This window comes from Myotis myotis, unplaced genomic scaffold (genome assembly GCF_014108235.1).
Source record: "Myotis myotis isolate mMyoMyo1 unplaced genomic scaffold, mMyoMyo1.p scaffold_m19_p_1, whole genome shotgun sequence".
Taxonomy (NCBI): Eukaryota; Metazoa; Chordata; class Mammalia; order Chiroptera; family Vespertilionidae; genus Myotis; species Myotis myotis.
In genome coordinates this window covers 52,693,772-52,717,796 of record NW_023416313.1, presented here as the reverse complement: position 1 = coordinate 52,717,796, position 24,025 = coordinate 52,693,772, and the positions used below count along the sequence as shown (strand labels likewise).

The window sequence follows — 24,025 nt, the reverse complement described above, 5'->3', positions numbered from 1 at the left end:
AACAAGTAATCAAGTAAACTATAATCATTTAATTGCATTGTTTTACAAACTTATTGTTTTAGCACACTGTTCTCATTCAGCTTTGACAGCTTTTTTAATGTTAAAAATATTAACAATAATAGCTTTAGCTCCAAAGGCATTAAATTTCTGTCACTTACAATAAACCAACCATCAGATGTATTTTACAATAGTCTTTACCCAAACAGCAGCATGTTAACATAACTTAGCTAGTCCCATACAGGATACCCATGGCCTTTACAAACCTAAGAGACGAACAAATTCTCAGAAGAAGTTCAAGAGTAATTTTATCTTATTCTTTTGCAGAAATGGCAGTAGCCAGAGAAAGCTAATTTGGATTCACATGTCTAGGAATTATTCTGTTGGGGGTTCCTCGGTATCGAGAGGAACAAATGAGAAATAAATAAATAGCTAAGCACATGTTTGGCCCAACAGGATGATATAACTGACTAAAATATACTCACAGAACCAAGAAAAGGCTACATGTTCCTTTAATGTAAGGAAAGAATTCAGGTCACAACATACAGCTTACTAGATACACCAATCACAATGTGACAGCACTACCAAGTAGAGGGCAGTTTTCCCTGTGTTAAGGCCCCACAAAACATCTATCACCAGGATAATGTCTCTTTGGGGTGAAGATCTACTGAGGCCTTCTAGAAAGTGCATTTATATTTATTCTAGTGGACTTATACTTTCTATCCCCATCATCTATTCTTGTGCCCACAGACCTAAGTTAACCCTAGCACATTTATTAGTATTTGCCTCAGGACCTTGTCAGTTTCCTAGGAACAATTTTCCAGATAACAGACTCGAGCTTTAAATATTAGTAATCTTCCACTGAGCAATGATCGGATCAATTTAGTCCATTTTAAATTAGTCTTCATCTTCTCTATATCATATATTTTTAAAGTAATGAGTAAAGGTATGGTATGGAAGCAACTAAATTAATTTAAGCTATATAATGCAGTCCATAGAGGGAAGGACATGAATCAATTATGTGGTCAAAGGCTTAAAAGAAACTCTAAATCAAGTATTAAAAAGAAAGTTGTTTAAATTAGTTATTTGTAGATACTGCATTGTATACCAGACAGAACTATGTTTCATTTATCATTACTGAATAATATGAAACTCATTCCTACCTTGAAAAATATAAACTCAATTAAGTATACTGTTAGACCCCTATTATGAGCTGATTATGCCCTCCCCTCAAAAAAAATTCATATGTTGAGGTCCTAACCCCACAGTACTTCAGAATGTAACTGTAGTTGGAGATAGGACTTTTAAACAGATATTTAAGGTAAAATAAGGTTATATGGGTATCCTTCTAATAAGAGAAAATTTGGACACGCAAAGTGACACCAGAGATGCTTGCACACAGTAAGAAGGCCACCATCTACAAGCCAAGGAGAGAAGTCTTAGAAGAAACTAAACCTGCTGCTCATTGATCTTGGACTTCTAGTCCCCAGAACTATGAGAAAATAAACTTCTGTTATTTAAGCCACCCAGTCTGTGGTATTTTGTTTTGGTAGCCCCAGCAAAATAATACAACCCCATTTATTCAACAAATATTACCTGAGCATGATCATGGACAAGGTCATGCGGACTGAGAGAATAGCATGGCCAACACTACAAACACATTGCAGGTATATAGATCCACCCTACATATACCTAAAATATGAGGATTAAGTAATAGCATGTGAAGCATAGATCAGTAAATATTATATCAGGAAGAGTCTTGTATGCCAGATTAAGGAGCTAGAACTTATCCAGATAAGCCATTGATATAATTAAATTAGGGAAACATCCTAGTATAATTTGCACTCTAAAAACTGGTGTGAATGGAAATTGCCACGATTGTCATGTATGTCAAGAGAACTAAATTGGAGCTGGAAGACCATGAAAAAGTTTGTCTTATGCCGCTCCCCCCGCCCCAAATCACATTTAAGAAATTTTGAACCAGCCTTGAAACTACATCCTGAACTTTACCTCACTCCTCACCATGGCAACCTGACCATCTGCACTCTTTACCTGAAAGGAGGCCGTCCATTTCACCAGCCAGCATCTTTCATTTGCTCGGAGGACCTAAAAGAGGTTGGAACTCTTGGACTTCCATGCTTGTCACTGAAGCACACCCTAGAACTTGTTTAGCTCAGAGCCTCATCACGCAGAACCGGACTGGTCTTTTTTGAAGAGTCATCACACCATGCTAGATAGCCAATAGGAAAAGTTTCTTTTGTTACAATATGTAGTATTTTGCCTTTATAAGCTCCGACTTTGTCTTCTCTGGGGCACAATTTGGTCTGCTACCTAAATCTGTGCCTCCCAGGTTGCAATCCCTTGCTCAAATAAATGTCCTTTATTCTTTATTGCGGCTAAACTTTTTTTAAATTGGCATTGGCAAGAGTGTAGAATGTAAAGACTAGGAAAGTGGGGAAGGGTATGCACTGGGAGGATAATGTTAAAGCTAAAAGGAGCTTATTAACTGATGTAAATGAAACTGGTCACTAAGCAACATAAGAGAGGGTAAGTGCCTAATTAAAGAAGGAGGTAAGGTTATTCATAGGAAAAAAATAGCAGATAGCCCTAACCAGTTTGGCTCAATGGATAGAGTGTAGACCTGCAGACTGAAGGGCCCCAGGTTCGATTCTGGTCAAGGGCATTTACCTTGGTTGTGGGCACATACCCAGTAGGGAGTGTGTAGGAGGCAGCTGATTGATGTTTCTCTCTCATTGATGTTTCAAACTCTCTATCCCTCTCCCTTCCTCTCTGTAAAAAATCAATAAAATATATTTAAAAAAATAACAGATAGTGTGGGGGAAGAAACTTTTCTCCACCCTTATGGTTCTTTTGGCTGCTCTAATAATCAAATAGACATGAAATTGACTGGCAAGAGAAAATGACTAAATTTAATTACATACATATGTATAGAAACCCCACACACATGAGAGAGTCAGAGACTCCACATACATGAGAGGTTTGGAAACAGAAAGGGAAACTTATGAGGTACATAAGATATTCTGAGCGAGGGATGAGGTAATGCACCTTGGGCCTTCAGAAGGTAATTGCAGAAAAAGCACACGTTCAGTAATCATTAGTTTACCCTGCTTGTCACATACATAAGTAAAATGCTATTTCTTATCATGGGCCAGGGTCCTAATTTAAATTCTTCTAGACAGTTAGAGAGGAACAGAACTTTCTCTTGAGCCCACAGGGTTGCCTGTAGCTCAAAATATTCTTCTGCATAACAATAAGGCACATCTTAGGGTGGCTTGTTCTGAACCCCTACAGTAGAATGAATAGACCTTGGTGATTGATTTTTATAGAATGAGGTTATATAAAAGGAGACATTTCTGCACCATGATGCTTAATCCTTTTTCTGGATCACAAACCCTTTGAAAATATGAAAACACATGACCATGGACAATTTCAGAGACCTACAAGGGGTAGGCTGAGACCTTCATTGATCTACATTACACCTTCATCTCCCTCTTTGTCCATTCACACCTGCTTCCTTATCCCTGCTTCCACAGTACTGTTCCTGAGTTATTCCCTCCGTAATACATGCCCAGCATGCTAATCTCTATCTCAAAGTCTTCCCCTGAGAACTCCAACCTTCAACACAGACATTGAAGGGAGTGATGCCATTTAAAACTTCCAGCAGAGTTAAAGAACAAAAGACCTGAACATTTTTAAAGATGCCAACTTAACACCATTCTCACAAACACTCATGTTTGGAATACAATGATGGCTCAGTAATGGCGACTATATTAGTGTAATAAACCTTATTAACTATAACCAAGAACTCATATAATCTCAAGAGATGCCCACAAGCATGTTTAACAAAATACATCTTCTATTATTGAATCTTTAAACTCTTAGTAGTATAATTTCAAAACCAGCTTAAAATTGGTCCTATCCTGTTTTTAATAAGAATCCGAGTTGCCTTTTAGAGACTACAGTCCGAAACCACAAGTCATGCAGCTGAAGCAGGTGCAAAGGAGAGAACTTTGACCACCAGCTGCACCTGGAACCAAAGTCTTGTCCCTTCCTGGAACCAAAGGACCCAGACATGACAAGTGTCTGCTGTGCAGGAAGATGTGGTGCTGAAGCTCCTTAACATATCTTACCATAAATAGCCAAGTCCCAACGTTCCCCAATCAAAACCTGCACTGCCCTTGCTTCCACATACCATTCTGTCTCCTAACCTCTAATCTTCAATCTTTGCCTTTAAAAATTCTCGATTGAAATCCACCGGGGAGTTTTGGATTTAAGGGGTAACTTCTTGTTCCCCTTGCATGGCACCCTGCAGATAAAACGGTTTTAACTTCTCCATTGCAAACCCTGACACTCAGTGTTCATCTTTGCCATGCTTCAGGTAGGCAGATCCTCATTCGGTTTGGTTCAGTAACAGTAGCAGAGTAAATTTTTTCTTAACTTTATAAAAATATATGAGTCAAATCCAATATTCTCATTATGCTTAATGATGACACACAGAAAACATTCCCTTTAGAGCAGTGGTTCTCAACCTTGGCTGCACATTAAAATCACCTGGGAATCTTTTTAAAATCCTGATTTCTGGGCCTCATCCTCCAGAATTTCTGTTTCTTTGTTACTAATGTTGTGGCCCCACCCCATAACAAAGAAACAGAATTTCCGGAGGATGAGGCCCAGAAATCAAGATTTTAAAAAGATTCCCAGGTGATTCTAATGTGCAGCCAAGGTTGAGAACCACTGCTTTAGAGGAAGGAAGATCAAGATTCCCAGGATCATTACCATAATTTGATATTGCTCTCAATGTATGAATCAAAACAGAGGTAGATGATAGAAAGAAATAAGTCATATAAATATTGGAAGGGAAAAGACAAATTTTAAATTGCAAATAGTATAGTTCTTTACCAAGGTGACCAAGAAAAACTGCGTGAAATCTATCTTACATGGGAGTAAATCTATCTTAAAAAATTAATACACAAAAATACCATTAAAGCATTATAAAATAAAAAATAATTTCATTTAAAATATCAATTGAAAAGAAAAAAAGACCTAATATAAACCCAATAACCAAAAATACGCATTATTATACCTTATTTATAGAGGAACATAAAAAAAATTTAAATAAATTAATAAACAAACCACACTTATGTATAGAATGACTTGTCACATCTATGTTCCTATCATGTATGGAGTGCCATATAAATTAAGATACCTAGAAGATATGAAATTTGGCATGAGAACTGTACATTTTGATTGAAAAAAATAAGGGGATCATGTGATATTTATCTTTCTCTGACTGGCTTATTTCACTTAGTATAATGCTCTCCAGTTCCATCCATGCTGTTGCAAATGGTAAGAACTCCATTTTTTTTTTTTTTTAACCACAGCGTAGTATGCCATTGTGTAGATGTACCACAGTTTTTTAATCCACTCATCTACTGATGGGCACTTAGGCTGTTTCCAAATCTTAGCTATGGTGAATTGTGCTGCTATGAACATAGGGGTGCATATATCCTTTCTGATTGGTGTTTCTAGTTTCTTGGGATATATTCCTAGAAGTGGGATAAATATCACATGATCTCACTCATTTATGGAATATAATGAACATAAACTTATGAACAAAAACAGATCCAGAGACAGAGAAGCATCGATCAGACCGTCAAACCTCAGAGGGAAGGTAGGGGAGGGTGGGGGTAAGGGGGAGAGATCAACCAAAGGACTTATATGCAAGCATATAAGCCTAACCAAAGGATGCAGACAACAGGAGGGTGAGGGCATGAGTGGAGGGAATGGGGAGTAACGTGGGGATAAGGACACATATGTAATAGCTTAATCAATAAAAAAAAATTTAAATTTTTTAAAAAAGAAAAAATAAGGGGGAGAGTCTACAAATTTCCAAAGAGAACTCACACTAATTAAAATAGCCCGGTGAGGTCAAGACGGCCCTGGTGAGGATGAAAGGGCCCCGGTGAGGCTGGGATGGCTCCAGTGAGGTTGGGACAAATAATTGAGACCAGTATAGACTGATGAACAGGGGTAGATGCAGAGGCGGAGCAGCATTGAACAGACTGTCAAACTACAGTGGGAAGCCTGGGGAGGGTTTGGGGCGGGGGGGGAGGGCTAAGAGATCAACCGAAGGACTTATATGCATGCATATAAGAATAACCAATGGACACAGACACTAGGGGGTAGGGGCTGGGGGAATGTCAAGAGGGGGGGAAAAGGAGACATATGTAATACTCTTTGTAATACTTCAAGCAATAAAAATTATTTTAAAAAATAGCTCATTAATAAATTTAAAAATCAATTAAAAAGACAAATATGAATAGAACAGAAAAAAGTAAAATAAAAACCTAAGTCAGATAAGAATTTATTTTATGGCAGAGGTAACATTTCAAATTAGTGGAGAAAAAATATTACTCAATAAAATTTTCTTAGAAAACTACACAACCTTTTGGAAAATTACCTACCTTAATGCTTACAAATGAATGAAGCATGGAACACTTACACACACACACACACACACACACACACACACACACACACACATCACTTTACATCAAACTATAAATTTGCAGAAGAAAAATAATGAAATTTGAATTGTCAGAGTTGAGATGACCTTTGGAAGTTGGACATAAAACAGAGAAGTAACAGTAGCCTTCTTACTATTCCTCAGACACAGGAGGCCCACTCCAGCTTCAAAGCCTTGCATTTCCCTAGATTTCTCCTACCCACCCTGCCCCAAGTAGCCTCAAGGTTTTCTCACTTCATATTTTCATTCAAATGTTATCTTCTTAGTTCTGAAATTGCAATCCACTCTAATCTCCCTTTTCCCCTATTCTTTTTTCCTACAGTAATTTTTTTTTCTTAGCACTTGTCACTATCTAACATATAGTATTTTATTTATTTGTCTTATTTATTATCTAACTTCTCCAACTAACCTGCAAGCTTTATGAAAGCAACTACACTTTTTCTGTATTTTTTGCTTGTCAGCACCTACAAAACTACCTGGAGCATGAATGAAGGAAAGAATAAATTTTTTAAAAGATCAAAGGATTAGCCCAACTGGCATGGCTCAGTAGTTGTACCAGGAGGTTACAGTTCAATTCCCAGTCAGGGCATATGCCCAGATTGCAGGCTTGATCCTCAGTGTGGGGAATGCAGAGGCAGCCGATCAATGATTCTCTCTCATCATTGATGTTTCTCTCTCTCTCTTTTCCTCTCCCTTCCTCTCTGAAATCAATAAAAATATATATTTTTTAAAAAGGCCAAAGGGGTAAAAAGCCTAGAGAAAAAGGTTGTAATTAAAGTCAGAATGGGGAAAATGACAATAGGTAGACCAAGTTAGACAAGCAGATAAAAATGGCATTAAAATAAAATCAGAATGTCATCATTAATGACATTTTGGCGAGAATAGTTTGGGAAACAATTCTCCACAGTTCTCTCATTTCTACATGTTTTACTAGCAGAGATGCTAACAGTCCTTTATTCCAGAATGAAATCAAGTGTACCTGTATAGTGAACAGACTTGGCAGATACAGTATTTAACTCTGGAGCAAAAGACAGGTTTGCTTACAACTTTGGAAGATCAAGATAGTGACTCTCGCCTGGAGAAACACGAGGCATGCTTACTGCCCATTATTTAAAAAAACACACACACACACAAAAACTAGAGGCCTAGTGCACGACATTTGTGCATTTGAGGCGGTGGGGGTCCCTCAACCCAGCCTGCACCCTTTAGCAGTCTGGGAGCCCTCGGGGGATGTCCCATGGGGAACAGGCCTAAGCAGCAGTCGGACATCCTTAGTGCTGCCACAGAATGGGAGAGGCTCCCGCCACCGCTGCTATGCTCACTAGCCGTGAGCCCTGCTCAGGGCTTCTGGCTGAGCAGTGCTCCCCCTGTGGGAGCACACTCAACACCAGGGGGCAGCTCTGCATTGAGTGTCTGCTCCCTGGTGGTCAGTGCACATCATGGCTACTGGTCATTCTGTCGTTTGGTCAATTTGCATATTACCCTTTTATTATATGGGACTAGTAGCCCGGTGCATGAAATTCGTGCACTGGGGTAGGGGGGTGGAAAGGGGCCCCTCAGTCTGGCCTTTACCCTCTCCAATCTGAGACCCCTCAGGGAATGTCCAACTACATGTTTGTGCTCACACTTTTAACAGATAACAGCTCCATTATTGTTTCTTTCTTATGCTTAAAACCATTGGAATTAGTAGGTATTAAAAATGTGTGTATACATTTTGGAGGGACACCCTGTATATCTCTAGTCAGTGGTGAAAGAAACCAACAGCAGATTTGGAACCCCCAAACAGGGAACCTCGCTCACTCCCCACATGTCTCCCCACTTCACTTTCCACCTTCGTGGGCAGCAGGAGAATCAATGTTTTCTCTCGTTAATTCGGAAAAGCACGTCCCATCACCCACTGCCCGGCAGGAGTGCGCTAGGCCCCAAGCAAGCGAGGCTCAGTCAGGGCAGCCTTCGCTCATGGGCGCTAGCACCCAAAGTGCACATTCCTCCTCTACAGTCACCCCAACTATCCCACTGTTTCACTGAGAGGACAGAATTCCTCTCCGCCTCTGGGTTCTTGATCTTGAACGCTGACTTAAGGCACCTCAGCGAGGGCCACCCGTGCCCACCAGGTGTGTCTATCTGCACCTCCTCCTGCCTCAGCACCTGCATTAACCCCCCAGAGGTGATCTCATAGCTGCACTGGCCTCCATGGGAAAAGGGCATCACCACTTCGCCCTCTCACTGTCATCTCACAGGCGCCCACCCTCAGCACCCAGAACACCCAGACACTCTCCAAAGGACATGAGTGAATCAGAGGGGATGTGTGCACATCCTGTGGGGGTGTTAGGCCTGCTGGGTTGATGGAAGTGCGGTGGAGAAGCGGGGGAACTTGTGCACCCCTTGGTTTGCAACTGTTGCAGGCGTGGGAGGGTGACAGTGTGCTGGGGGATGTTCGCGTGCCGGGGGGGGGGGGGGGGGGGGTGTGCACACCAGAGGCCTCTGGCTTTGCAGATCTGCAAACCCCCGTGGTGTGGCCAGAAGGATGTCAGTCTAGCCCACCATGGTGGCTGTCCCTGCGATCCTGCACTTTCTGGGCCAGAAGGTGGATCTTGCGCAGCCACTCCTGGGCACTGATGGCCTGCAGGCGCTACTACAGCTCAGCCTGCAGGCTCCACTTGGTGCGCTCACAGCTGTCACAACCGCCATGTGGGGAGTACAGGCCGCCCTCCCCCGGCCTGCCTCCCCTGTCCAGAGGCTCTCTGCGCTGCTCACCTGCCCAATGTGACTGGGGCTGGGCAGAAGCCAAGCATCCTGCCCTGCCCAACCCCGGCCGATCCGCCCTGTGCGAGTTGCTGCCCCGCCGGGAAGGGTCACAGATCCTGGTCCCGGGACCGCGGACAGCCTCAAGCACTGCCCCCTGCCCGGCAGGGTCACAGATCCGGGTCCCGGACCGCAGACAGCCTTGCCCGCTGCCGCCCGCCTTCAGTATGCAAATTAGCCGTCATCTTGTTCCTTCAGGGTTGAGGTCCCCACTGGGGTGCCTGGATGAGGGGATGATGGCTGTTTGCAGCTGGTCACACCCCCTTCAGAGTGGGGGTCCCCACTGGGGTGCCTGGCCAGTCTGGGTGAGGGGCTGAGAGCCATTTTCAGGCTGGCGGGCGATTGTAGCTCCCAACCTCTCCTTTTTTCTTTTTCTTTTTTTTTTATTCTGGGATTTATTTACCTTCTATGGCTGTCACTGGAGCTGAGAGCTGGCTTTAGCTCTGAGGCTCGGCTCCAGCTCTGAGACCCTGAGACCTCGGCTGCTGAAAGCAGGTAATGGGTTTGTTTGGGTTCTATAATTGAAACACTGTTGCGGTCCTCCTGGCTGAAGCCCGGCTGGCTGAAAGCAGGTTTCTGGAGTTTGTTTAGGTCCTATAATTGCAACATAGTTGCTTAGAGTGCAAGCTCAGAGCCCAGCAGCGGCAGGCGGGGAACCTTGGCTTCCTCCATCACTGGAGCAAGCAAGCCTCCTGTTCACTTCAGCTGCGTGGCTGCCGGCCGCCATCTTGGTTGGCAGTTAATTTGCATATCCTGCTGATTAGCCAATGGGAAGGGTGTTGGGGTTATGGTCAATTTGCATCTTTCTCTTTTATTAGATAGGATTGGGCACTCTGTGCTCTGAATTTTTCTCTTGTGATGCCATCCAGTCAGTGTACAGATAACAACAGGGGCCCTCTTTGTGTTCCTGAGAATTGGGGCTTGGGGAACAGGTGTAAAAAATGCTGATATTCTGGTTGCTGCAAATACTGTGAATAATACATTTTCCTCTGTCTCTGACCCAGGAGTCTTGGTCTCCTGCCAGCATCTATAAAACTATATCAGGCTAATTTATTAGTGTGCAAGTATGGTAAAATCCAAGACCTTTTTACAATTCTAGATTGAGAGATGCCAAAATAACAGGATTTTGCACAGATACACTAACATTAGCAATAATAGAGTCATTTATTTCCACTCAATACAATACTAAATTACATCTTACAACATCATTCAACTTCTTTCACCTAAATGATATTCATAAGTGCATAACATTTATGTAGGGAAGTCCACTACAGTCATTTACCTGGCTTTCATAAGTCCTAGCTATAAGCAATAGACTTGTTCCGGTTAGGCATATGATCTCAGCAGAAGAATGAGAGATATGTAAAGCAGAATTTACCAGATTACCTAAAATACAAAACATAGCTGTTCCAACTAACCATAAAATCATGAGCAAAAACAAATTAATGCTTATTTTTGTATGCCACTGAAGTTTTTATATTGTTGTGTAGCAATAGTTGACTGATACAAGACCCAGAATATCACCACTCTTCATGTAATAAAAGATTATTTCTCCCTTGTGCAATATTCTTGAGGGAGGCAATATAGGGCTAGTGTGGTGGCTCGGCTACACAATATTACTCAAGGACAAAAGCTCCTGCTATCTCATTGTTCTACCCTCCCCCCTTAAACCATTCTTATAATTCCAAAATAGCTCACTATCTCACTCATGTTCTAAAAAATGGAATAGAGAAAGGGTGATCAATGAAACATACTTTCCTTTCAAATAGAGCCCAGATTTTGTACCCACCTGGCCTCCTTATATCCCATTGGCCAGATATTAGTCATGTGGCCACACCTAACTGAAAGGAAGGTAAGAAAAGTTCCTTATATAGCAAAAAATCAGTAGCTATATCTCTCTTAAAGAAGGAGAGAATAAAAACTTGAATACAACTAGCATTAGCCATTTGTTCATATGGCAACCCTAATATTCACGAGAACCTCTCTCTTTCTCATAAGATAGTTTGATCACCTCCACAAGGGAAAAAATTCCAAAGCCCTATTGGATACTGTACCCAGCTAAAAGTCTCTCCCTTCTGGATGTATGACGCATTCCATTAAGCATGGATGTGGAGCCTCATGGTTTGGCACCCTATACACTAAACATATGTTTATGCGTCCCCAACACTCTGAATAATCAAGGCATGTGAAGAAGGTGAGTATAGCAAACTAAACTGACCCTACTGAGCAAGGAGGATTGGGAAGCATACAACAGTCACTGGGTCGTGGCAATAATCAAATCCTACTAGTAGGAGTTACAAATATTCCCTGATCCAACAATAAGGTAATTCCTTTTGGTTGGTCTCATTGGAAGCCCTTGATTCAGCTTTCTGGAAAGAAATGTGGATTTTCCTCCAAAGCCCTTAATTCTACCCCCTGAAACGTGTTTTACTATCTTTTGTCCTCGCTTGCAATGAATCAGGTAGGTATTACAGGGACTGCTCTTCTGAGACTGCAATGTTTTTGCTGGTCTGGATTTGGCAGCCCAGGAATTTCCTAGGAGGTTAAATAATTACAGGCTTTTCCAGGCTATGTTGTTGTTCTTTACCCATACAATTCCCTCAAAACCTTAGCAAGCTTCCAGGCAATTTGTTTTGGATTAACTCCATATGTAAGTAACTATAGCCAAAGATCTAATCTAGATGTAGTCTTTAAGACTGAAGATGCTTGTCTTTTCCTTATTACCCCGTGTGGCTTGCTTACCCCCTCTCTGGATGGAAGGTACATCCCGGCTATCTGAATCATTTTGTTTGGGTGGAAAATCAATACCCTTAATTTGATTTTGCCTCTGGTCTGGCTCCCAATTTTGGCAGTGCATTGAGCTTATCTCCTACTAAGGCAGTGGCTTTGAAGCTACCAATTATAATTGCTTTGGTTTGGAGTACAGAATGAGTTGACTTTTTCAAACCTTAAAGGCCTCAAATTATAGGACTCTCAGTGAAATTATTTTGCTAACCTGACACAAAGAGCCCCTCTGAACCAAACTGTATTCCTTTCTGCCTCTGCTTGCAGACTGGCTAACTCTAGTCTGAGTTCATCTCTGTCAAAGGATTTTGCTGGGAGAGCATGAAGCAGCCAACACACATCAGCTTTCCTATGATTTCCCCTAATGTCATCTAGGGTCTCAGTTACCGTGTGGCCTGCCGTCTAAAATAAAGCAAGCAGCAATTGTACCAATGCTTTGGCTCCGCATATCAGAGTTCATCAGCTTTAACCTCCAATATCTATGCCTCTGCTTCCTGCCTCCTGCTTCCCAACTGCTAAACATATTATGCCAATTATGCAGGTCATGCCACTTTTTGCACCCCATTCCTGGTATCAAATTCTATTTTAATTAGCATGTTGGTTTGGAATGTGTAACAGAGACTCAAATGTAATACATAAAGGAATCAGAGGTTTAGTCCTTTCACATGAAAGCCTGGAGGTCCAGGGCACCCAGGCCCTTTCTATCATTAGGCCCTATCTATCTGTCATCTGTCAGATATTGCTCTTATCCACATGGTGCAACATAACTTATCACCACACTTTTCAAAGCAGCCGGATGGGGAAAGGTGGCAGAGGGGCATCCCTTCCTCTCTTTAAGAAAGGTCTGGAAGCTGCACACACCACCTTTCCTATGTGGGAACGTGGGAAATGTAGTCTTTACATTGTAGGCACATGTCCTGCTACTGAACAAGAGTCCTGGCATTATAGGAGAACAGGAAGAGCATGGTGATCAGGGAACAAAAAATAGTGCTCACTACAAACTCAAAACAAGTGGCATCATTTATTTGGATCTAAGGTATTGGGGGTCTTGTGAACCAATATTTATTACAATAAAAATGAAATTGACTAGACATTATTTTAAGAACAGCTGCTGGTCTAATAATATTTACAGAGTATTTTTACAAGGTATAACATCCAAAATATAAATTTTGATATAAATAGAAATAAATTTACAGTTTACTTTTTACATAATAGGCATTTGAGAGAGAGCTGTTGAATGAAAAAATAAACTGAACAATTAACAAATACTTATTGAGAACTTGCTGAGGCCATAATAACTGTGTTAGACACCGAAGAGATGCTTTTAAAAAAGTATGACATATGTTCCCATAATAGAAGAATTTGGCAGCATTTTACTTGATGATACTGGTGAAAGTGTTAAATACATCTAATAAAAGTATAAAATAATAATTTCAAATAATTAATATAATAATGATGATGCATAAATATAATAAGACATTTTTTAAAATGTTCAATGATTGTCTAGAAAATAATGCTTTTCTAAATTTGAAAAATGTTCTTAAAATAACTTTAAAATTTCAAATAAAATACAACACTTAGATATCCTCTTTTTAACTTGCTCTGAAGAGTGACAGTTACTCGAAGGGCAAATGAATTAATTGTACTTTTTAAAAGTATTCCAATAGTTTATTAGAAAGAATGTAGGCATTTAAAAAAATCCCCATGGTCATGAACATAAACTGAGGTTTTCAACCCTGGTACAAGCTGGATTAAAGGAAGAAGAAGAAGGAGGAGGAGGAGGAGGAAGAGGGAGAGAAGGAGGAGGAGGAGGAGGAGGAGGAGGAGGAGGAGGAGGAGGAGGAGGAGGAGGAGAGGGAGAGGAGGAGGAGGAGGAGGGAGAGGAGGAGGAGGGAGAGGGAGAGGAGGAGGAGGAGGAGAGGGAGAGGAGGAGGGAAGGAAGAAGGAGGAGAGGGGAGAGGGAGGAGGAGGAAGAGGGAGAGAGGAGGAGGAGAGAGAGGAGGAGGAGAAAGAAGGAGGAGAAGAGGAGGAAGAGGGGAGGAGGGGAGGAGGGGAGGAGGAGGGAGGAGGAGAGGAGGAGGGAGGAAGAGGGAGAGGAGGAGGAAGGAGGAAGAGGGAGAGGAGGAGGAGGAGGAAGAGGAAGAGGGGAGGAGGAGGAGGAGGAGGAAGAGGGAGAGGAGGAGGAGGAGGAGGAGAGGAGGAGAGGAAGAGAGGAGGAGGAGAAGGAGGAAGAGGGAGAGGAGGGAGGAGAAGAGGGAGAGGAGGAGGAGGAAGAAGGAGAGGAGGAGGAGGAGAAGGAGGAGAGGAGGAGAGGAGGAGGAGAGGAGGAAGGAGGGAGAGGGAGGAGGAGGAGGAAGAGGAAGAGGAGGAGGAGGAGGAGAAGGAAGAGGGAGAGAGGAGGAGGAGGAGGGAGGAGGGGCAGAGGAAGAGGGAGAGGAGAGGAGGAGGAAGAGGGAGAGGAGGAGGAGGAAAGAGGGAGAGGAGGAGGGAGAGGAGGAGGAGGAAGAGGGGGGAGAGGAGGAGGAGGAAGAAGAGGGAGAGGAGGAGGAGGAGGAAGAGGGACGAGGAGGAGAGGAGGAGGAGAGGAGGAGGAGGAGAAGAGGGAGAGGAGGAGGAGGAGGGAGAGGAGAGAGAGGAGGAGGAGAAGAGGGAGGAGGAGGAGAGGAGGAGGAGGAGGAGGGAGGAGGAGGAGAGGAGGAGGAGGAAGAAGAGGGAGAGGAGGAGGAGGAGGAAGAGGGAGAGGAGGAGAGGAGGAGGAGAGGAGGGGGAGGAAGAGGAGGAGCGGAGGAGGAGGAGATAGAGGGCAGAGGAGGAGGAGGAGGAGGAGGAGGAGGAAAGAAGCGGGGAGAGGAGGAGGAGGAGGAAGAGGGAGAGGAGGAGGAGAGGAGGAGGAGGGAGAGGAGGAGAGGAGGAGAAGGAGGAGGGAGGAGGAGGAGGAGGAAGAGGAGAAGAGGAGAGGAGGAGGAGGAGGAAGAGGGAGAGGAGGAGGAGGAGGAAGAGGGAGAGGAGGAGGAGGAGGAAGAGGGGGAGAGGAGGAGGAGGAGGAAGAGGGAGAGGAGGAGGAGGAGGAAGAGGGAGGAGGAGGAGGCGGAGAAGAGGGAGAGGAGGGAGGAGGAGGAGGGAGAGGAGGGAGAGGAGGACGGAGGAGAGGAGGAGAGGAGAGGAGGGGAGGAGGAGGAAGAGGGAGAGGGAGAGGAGGAGGAGGAGGAAGAGGGAGAGGAGGAGGAGGAGGAGGAGGGAGAGGAGAGGAGGAGGAGGAGAGGAGAGGGAGAGGAGGAGGAGGAGGAGGAAGAGGGAGGGAGAGGAGGAGGAGGAGAAGAAGGGGGAGAGGAGGAGGAGGAGGAGGAAGAGGGGAGGAGGAGGAGGAGGAGGAGGAAGAGGGGGAGCGGAGGAGAGCGGAGGAGAAGAAGAGGGAGAGGAGGAGGAGAGGAGGAAGAGGAGAGAGGAGGAGGAGGAGGAGAAGCGGAGGAGAGGAGGAGGAGGGAGAGGGGAGGAGGAGGAGGAGGAGGAAGCGGGAGGAGGAGGAGGAGGAAGAGGGAGGGAGGGAGGGGAGGAGGAGAGGGGAGAGGAGGAGGAGGAGGAGGAAGAGGGAGAGGAGGAGGAGGAGGAAGAAGAGGGAGAGGAGGAGGAGGAGGAGGAAGAAGGGGAGAGGAGGAGGAGGAGGAGGAAGAGGAGAGGAGGGAGAGGAGGAGGAGGAGGAAGAAGGAGGGGAGAGGAGGAGGAGGAGGAGGAAGAGGGAGAGGAGGAGGAGGAGGAAGAGGGAGAGGAGGAGGAGGAGGAAGAGGAGAGAGGAGGGGAGGAGGGAAGAGGAGGAGGAGGAGAGGGAGGAGGAGGAGGAGAAGGAGGGAGGAGGAGGAGGAGGACGGAAGAGGGAGAGGAGGAGGAGGAGGAAGAGGGAGGGAGGAGGAGGAAGAGGAAGAGGGAGAGGAGGAGGAGGTAGGAAGAGGGACGACGGAGGAGGAGGTAGTGGAGGAGGAGGAAGAGGAAGAGGGAGAGAGGAGGAGGAGGAAGAAGAGGAGAGGAGGAGGAGGCGAGGAGGCGGAGGAGGAGGAGGAGGAGAGGGAGAGGAGGAGGAGGAGGAGAGGGAGAGGAGGAGGAGGAAGAAGAGGGAGAGGAGGAGGAGAGAGGGAGGGGAGGAGGAGGAGGAAGAGGGAGAGGAGGAGAGAGGAGGGAGGAGAGGAGGAGAGAGGGAGAGGAGGAGAGAGGAGGAGAGGAGAGGGAGGAAGAAGAGGGAGAGGAGGAGGAGGGAGAGGAGGGAGGAGGAGGAAGAGGGAGACGGGAGGAGAGGAGGAGGAGGAGGAGGAGGAGGAAGAGAGGGCGAGGAGGAGGAGGAAGAGGGAGAGGAGGAGGAGGAGGAGGAGGAGGAGGAGGAGAGGAGGAGGAGGAGGAGGAGGCGGAGGAAGAGGAGGGGAGAGGAGGAGGAGGAGGAGGAAGAGGGAGGGAGGGGGAGAGGAGGAGAGAGGAGGAGGAGAGGAGGAGGAGGAGAGAGGGAGAGGAGGAGAGGAGGAGGAGGAGGAGGAGGAGGGAGAGGAGGGAGGAGGAGGGCGAGGAGGAGGGGAGGAAGAGGGGAGGAGGAGGAGGAGGAAGAGGGAGAGGAGGAGGAGGAGGAAGAGGGAGAGGAGGAGGAGGAGGAGGAAGAGGGAGGAGGAGGAGGAGGGAGGAAGAGGGAGAGGAGGAGGAGGAGGAAGAGGGAGAGAGGAGGAGGAGGAGGAGGAGGGAGAGGAGGAGGAGGAGGAAGAGGGAGAGGAGGAGGAGGAGGAGAGAAGAGGGAGAGGAGGAGGAGGAGGAAGAGGAGAGGAGGAGGAAGGGGGGAGGAGGAGGAGGAGGAGGAAGAGGGAGAGGAGGAGGAGGAGGAGGAAGAGGGAGAGGAGGAGGAGGAGGGAGAAGGGTGAGGAGGAGGAGGAGGAGGAAGGGAGGGAGAGGAGGAGGAGGAAGAGGGAGAGGAGGAGGAGGAGGAGAGGAGGAGGAGGAGGAAGAGGGAGAGGAGGAGGAGGAGGAGGAAGAGGGAGAGGAGGAGGAGGAGGGACGAAGGGGAGAGAGGAGGAGGAGGAGGAAGAGGGAGAGGAGGAGGAGGAGGAGGAAGAGGGGAGAGGAGGAGGAGGAGAAGAAGAGGAAGAGGAGGAGGAGGAGGAGGAAAGAGGGAGAGGAGGAGGAGGAGGAAAAGAGGAGAGGAGGAGGAGGAGGAAGAAGAGGGAGAGGAGGAGGAGGAGGAGGAAGAGGGAGAGGAGGAGGAGGAGGAAGAAGAGGGGAGAGGAGGAGGAGGAGGAGGAAGAGGGGAGAGGAGGAGGAGGAGAAGAGGAGGGAGAGGAGGAGGAGGAAGAGAGGGAGAGGAGGAGGAGGAGGAAGAAGGGGAGAGGAGGAGGAGAAAGAAGAGGAGAGGAGGAGGAGGAGAGGGAGAGGAGGAGGAGGAGGAAGAGGAGAGAGGAGGAAGAGGAGGAGAAGAGGAGGAGGAGGAGAGGAGAGGAGGAGTAGGAGGAGAGAGAGGAGAGGAGGAGAGGGAGAGGAGGAGAGGAGGAGAGAGAGGGAGAGGAGGAGAGGAGGGGGAGGAGGAGGAGGAGAAGGAGGAGGAGGAGGAGGAGGAGGAGGAGGAGAAATACAAAATCCAATAGTGTATTAATATTTTTTCATTTTTTCACTCATTTGCCATACTGACAGTGCCAATACAAATTTGGCCTAAACATACAGACTCTCAAGCAACAATGTACAGCCTTTCTTTGTTCTCCATGCTAAGAGAAATAAAAGTTTAAGGGTCAAACAATACCAAATGTACAGGCTTTAACAGCCATCCTAGAGCATTTACTAGTTTTAGCTAAGACGCATTTGGAACACTGACAAGTGATCATTTATGTGCAATAACATGAAGTAAATTTTTTGGAAAATAAAACTTTAGTGAAACAATCCTGAAGAATATATCAAAACAACATGTTACTAGTTTACGTTATCAACCAAGTGGTTTCAGCCAGTTTGAGTCCATGTTCTAAAATGTAAAACTTTGTTATCTTTCTGTAGTCCAAGAGCTTCCTATCATGTCAGTATCTATGTTATGAAGAAATGAGACTTAGCTGAAATGTTTGTATATATCACAAATGCCTAAGACCTTGGCAGTGTCATGGAAGTCGGAGAAATGTTCATGCATAAGATTATTGCCTTAGCTGACTTAAAACTGTGCCATACAGTGGTAAATATCAACCCTTCATGAATTCTTTAAGAAAACAAACACATTGACAAATAGATTAAAGGAGGCAAATGCAGCATCTGCCTCTGCAGTGGTTCTCAACCTTCTGGCCCTTTAAATACAGTTCCTCATGTTGTGACCCAACCATAAAATTATTTTTGTTGCTACTGCATAACTGTAATGTTGCTACTGTTATGAATTGTACTGTAAATATCTGATATGAAGGATGGTCTTGGGCGACCCCCATGAAAGGGTTGTTTGACCGCCAAAGGGGTCTCGACCCACAGGTTGAGAACTGCTGCTTTAGAGCTATCAACTCAGGAATTTTCTCAATTAGGAAATCTTGCAGGGGAGTTATTTTTCTTTTCCAAGATCCAAGAGGACAACATTCCTTACTCCAGATCTGGCATTTTTTCCATCATCCCTATCTTGTGAATCATCACCTGCTGCATCTACTTTTGGTAAATCTACATCTTTATCACCACACACGTTGTCCATCATCTCAGAGAAACAATCAAAATTAGACATGTCTTCATCTGAATCATCTTCCTAGTCTTTCTAATTATTCAAGACCACACTAAGCCAATTAAGCTTTGCCCTTTCTTTTGTTAAACTTGGCCATGATTGGGCAGCTTCTCCTTTTCCTAAACAACATAAACTTGATCTCCCAGTTATTTTATGCTTGGATCACTTGGATCAATACCATGAAAAACATTAATTTCATTAAAATTATCACTTTCTCCAAGACAATTGAATACAGTTGGGATTTTTCCAAATTTACATTAACATTTTTACTGCCTTCAACACAAAATTCAATGAAGACGCACAGTTCCTCCGAGTGATTGTAACACTTTGCAAAAGCAGGCTGGCTGCCCGGTGAGCAGGGCCTCGGTTTCCGGTGAATGTGTGGTGGGCAGTGACTCCACTCCCATGGTGACTCCGGTGTTTCCCCCGTAGCGGGGCCCCTTCTCACTTCGCTCAGGCAATGACTGCAGCACTGGGGCCCAGAGAGAGCACCACTCATGTCAGGGGGAAGAGGAAGTGTAGGAAAAGGTATCGAGGACAGAGAATGAAATGTGAGTGTGAGTGTGGGAGCGAGGTGTGCGTGGGAGCCAGGGCTGGTGAACTTGTATTTTTATGTAATTTTTACATTATAGCAAATAAATAATCTATACTTAAACTTTTAATGAAAAGTAATGAAACATTTAGCACAAAATTGTGACAAGTAATTAAAGTTAAAATGTTTTCAAGTGATTTAATCAATAAGAAATAAGTGAACTAGTATTTGCTTGCAAGCATTGAAGCCACTTGTGCATTTGTATGAAGAATAAAATAATCTGTTTATAGTTTTGAGGAAAGCAAACTTGAAGCAGTACTTTTTTAAGGTAAAGTATTCTCATTTCCCCACAAATGTTTCTGTCTTCTATCTTTCCATCTGAGAAGCAGAATTTAGCTTTTACCACAGACCCTTTTTAGGAATACATGGCTGTAGTAAAATGCGTGGTTTAATCACTCTGGTACATGACACATCCATATTGTTTCCACAAAATAACACCTTAGGAGAAATTACACATCTTTATAAAGCTTTTCATATCCCTTTTCTCTCTATAGTTTTGGATATTTGGGAATTAACAGATATGGAACAAAATTAATTAAGTACAATAGGCACAGAAAAACAATTGCTCATTATCTGCTATGCCATACCATTTTTTTGAAGCCTCTTTGATGAGAGTAAATTTTTTGTTCTTTCAGAGCAGTCATTTAGTGCTCTACTGGGCATACAAAATAAGTAACAAAGCTGAGAAATAGGGGGAGAGATCAACCAAAGGACTTGTATGCATGCATATAAGCATTACCAATGGACACAGACACCAGGGGGGTGAGGGCATGAGCAGGAGGGGGAGGCAATGGGGGGGATAAGGAAACATACGTAATACATTAATCAATAAAGAAAGAAAACAAAAAGATGAAAGAAAAAATAAACTATGTGTTTACATGTCAAAAAAATACATGTTGCTGAAAATAATCTGGGAAAGATGTGAAGTTAGGTATCTTACTCCCCTCCGTCCAACTCCAGATTCCCATTAACATGAACAAAAGTACATAAAAAATAGGTCAAACATTGTATGAATACTGGAAACTTCATGCCAAAAAATATACATTCCTTTAGAAATAACATAAATGAAAGAAACTAAGTGCTGATTCCCAATATTTTATCATCATAAAATAGTTTCCATCTTTATTTGCTTTTAGATTTTTCTATATCTATTTATAAGTGAGATTCGGACATTCCTTTCTTTATTGATTTACAAATATGGCCATTTTACATAATGTTTTGCAATGACACATTACAAATTACAGCTCTTAATCCCAAATCAACTTCTTTCAAAAATAATAATTATATTAAAAAACATTGACGAAGTCCACTGGAATCACATTAGTTATGCAACATTTCACAGGTTGGTCCTATACTTGAAAATCAAATTTTATGCTCAATATACATCGAGTGGCCAGATTATTATGACCACCTGACATTTGTAGGCAAATTAACTACAATTTCACGCTGAAGTTGCTAGAAGGCCAGACCATTATAAATATGGAAGCAGGTTGTTTACCACGATAGTGGGGGTGATTTTTTTTCTGAAGATAGGGGTAAACAATGCGATTTAACAGCCTTTGAATGTGGGATATATTTGAACGTGAGTGGCCAGATTATTATGACCACCCCATCAGTACTTCGTTGGGCCACCTTTTGCCTTCAATACTGCGGCGATTCTTCTTGTCATTGACTCCACGAGATGTTGAAAGGTGATGCGAGGAATCTGACACCATGCCTGATGAATAGCACAGTCCAGTTCTGTGAGATTTGATGGTTGTGGAACCAGCTGCCTGATGGCTCTTTTAACTTGGTCCCACAAATGCTCAACTGGATTGAGATCTGGTGATTGTGGGGGCCACCTAAGCAAGGTAAAGTCTCCCTCATGTTCTTGAAACCACTCCTGCACAATATGAGCACCGTGGCATGGCGCATTGTCTTGTTGGAAGAAGCCATCTCCATTGGGATATGCCATCAACATGATAGGATGAACTTGATCAGCAACGATACTTAGGTATGTTGTGCTATTCAGCTGTTGTTCCACATGAATTAAAGGGCCCAAATCATGCCAAGAAAACATGCCCCAAACCATAACACTGTCCCCACCAGCTTGAAGGGTTGTACTCATGCATGTGGTGTGCATGCTCTCATGCTGTTTCTGTCAAATTCTCACTCTACCATCTGCATGATGCAACTGGAAACATGATTCATCGGACCACATGACTCTTTTCCAATGATCAACTGTCTAATCTTTGTGTCGAATTGGAGACGTTTTATCTTGGTACTGCAGACAGCAAACGTGTTTGAAGAGGCCTTTGGCTTCCATATCCCATACGATGCAGTGTACAGCTAATCTTCCTCCAAAGTCAGGTGGTCATAATAATCTGGCCATTCAGTGTGTGTGTGTGTGTGTGTGTGTGTGTGTGTGTGTGTGTATCCCACATTCAAAGGCTGTTAAATCGTATAGTTTACCCATATCTTCAGAAAAAAATCACTTCTACTGTCATGGTAAACAACCTGTTTCCCTATTTATAATGGTTTGTTCCTCTAGCAACTTCAGCACGAAATTATAGCTAATTTGCCTACAAACGTCAGGTGGTCATAATAATCTGGCCACTCAGTGTAACTTTGTAATATATGAATGTGGTATAAGATTTTCATAAAGAAGAGTTTATAATTGAATATTACATAAAATTTCAGCACCATAGTCACCAAAATAAATTAACAAGTGAAGAATGATGATGGCCTGGTTAGAATACAACCATAACATATCATTAAATAAATTAAAAGCAGAGACATTTCTAGAAAGTTGTTACTTAGATTTTATACTGATATATATATATGTGTGTGTGTGTGTGTGTGTGTGTGCGCGCGCGCGCGCGCGTGTGTGTGTGTGTGTGTGTGTATTAGGTGTTTCTATTACAATATCTTACCATTAATATTGTTGTCTAAGATTTTTATATTCTCAAAGATACATTTCTACTTTCTCACCAAATTTTAGGCAAAAGAGTCTGTGAGTCTTTCAATTAAATATGCCCTATTGTTTCAGCAAGGCTAATAAAGAGTCATCTTGTTCAGATAAATAACTCTAGAGCAATTAGTTAGTCCCAGCTGATGACTGATTTTATAATATTAGTTGAATATTGGGTGGGATGCATGGAAACCTACCAGAATTTTCCTAGGCTCTTTGCCAGAGAGAATTCTTGTCAAGAAAAACAGTACTGTGATTTCAACTTTGAACTCTGAACTGTACATTGTGTGAACTTGTCAAATACTCAGCCCACAAATAACCTCATGCTCTTTCTGAAAAACTTGCCAAATGCAATGAATCTGATTTAGTGGAAAAAAGTGTTTAAGGCCAAGAAAAATACACACATTGTGTATAGAGTGTCAATAATTTTGGAAATATTAGTTTACCTTGATTCATGATTTCATTTTAAAAGAATGCAGTGTTGTTTCTGCTAAAATATTTTTACCATAATTAGTTCATTTCTATCCCAAGGAAACATTGTCTTCATATATTACTACATTTGTACATTATTTTCTTATACTAATTAATTCAGATGGTTAAGACATGATGCTACTAAGGTCAAGGTTTCTGATTCTACACCCATTCCCATGCAGATTACTTAAATTATTAAAATTACACCCCATGACCTAAATCCTGCCCACACCACTTTATAGGTCAAATAAGGCCCCTCTACCACCTCCTTGGCCCAAAGGGAGGCCCCGTGCATGAACCACATGGTCCTGGGGCTTCGATAAAGTTTCCCTTTCATTGACTGGAGCAGTAAATATATATATATGACCTAAATATACCAATTAAAAGACAATGAATGGCAAAGTAAATTAAATACCATGGACTAATTATACACTGTTGGAGGAGCTAAAAGAATAATTTTTCCTCCCACCTTGTAAGTTCTTCTGGCTGGGTTAATAATCAAATTAACAGAGATAGATTAACAGGAGAAACTACATAAAGTTTATTATGAATGTATATGCCATGGGTGTGACAAGATATGGGACCCCCAAACACATTGGAAGTTGAGGTTTATATGCCATTTTGGACAAAGGACAAGGAAAGAATTGAGATCTGGGATTTCAAAGGGGAAGCAGGCAAGTCACAGGTAGACACAAAATTGACAATGGGACAGAGGAGACTATAGCAGAACAGGTTTTCAGATGGATCCTTCTTTGTCCACCATACTTCAAATAGGCTAAAGTAAAAATGCTAACCACTTCTGGTTTGGCACTACCCAATTCAAATCAATTTTTTTGCTCAAATAAATTGTTAAAATTTTTAATATGCCTCAGTTTATCTCTTAACAGTGGCCCCTCAAAATTGGTCACATTTTTTTTCCTCAGTATTTCTTGTTTCATTGCTTCTAATGATTAAAAGCCAGTGAGTGGTAAAAGCATCCTTGCCTGCAACTCACTACCGGAGTATGTAAAAATAAAGTTAGTTTCATAATGTTTCTGCCAGATGTATAGACATTTATAGTTCTGTAAACTAGCCCTTGGGCTCTCCAACAAGAGCCTCATATTAAAGATGGATTCAGAGACAAACAGCATTCTGTGGGCAGGATTAGCTGACCTCAGCATCCCCCTCCTTTATGCAGTA

The 24,025-nt window shown here is 43.5% G+C and overlaps 1 protein-coding gene and 1 pseudogene across 1 annotated transcript in view; both read right to left on the bottom strand.

Moving 5' to 3' along the window:
* The window catches only part of CFAP299 (cilia and flagella associated protein 299), a 568,607-nt gene that overhangs the window by 472,203 nt on the left and 72,379 nt on the right, over window positions 1-24,025 (bottom strand). The window lies entirely within an intron of this gene.
* Window positions 18,701-19,516, bottom strand: LOC118670480 (annotated as a pseudogene).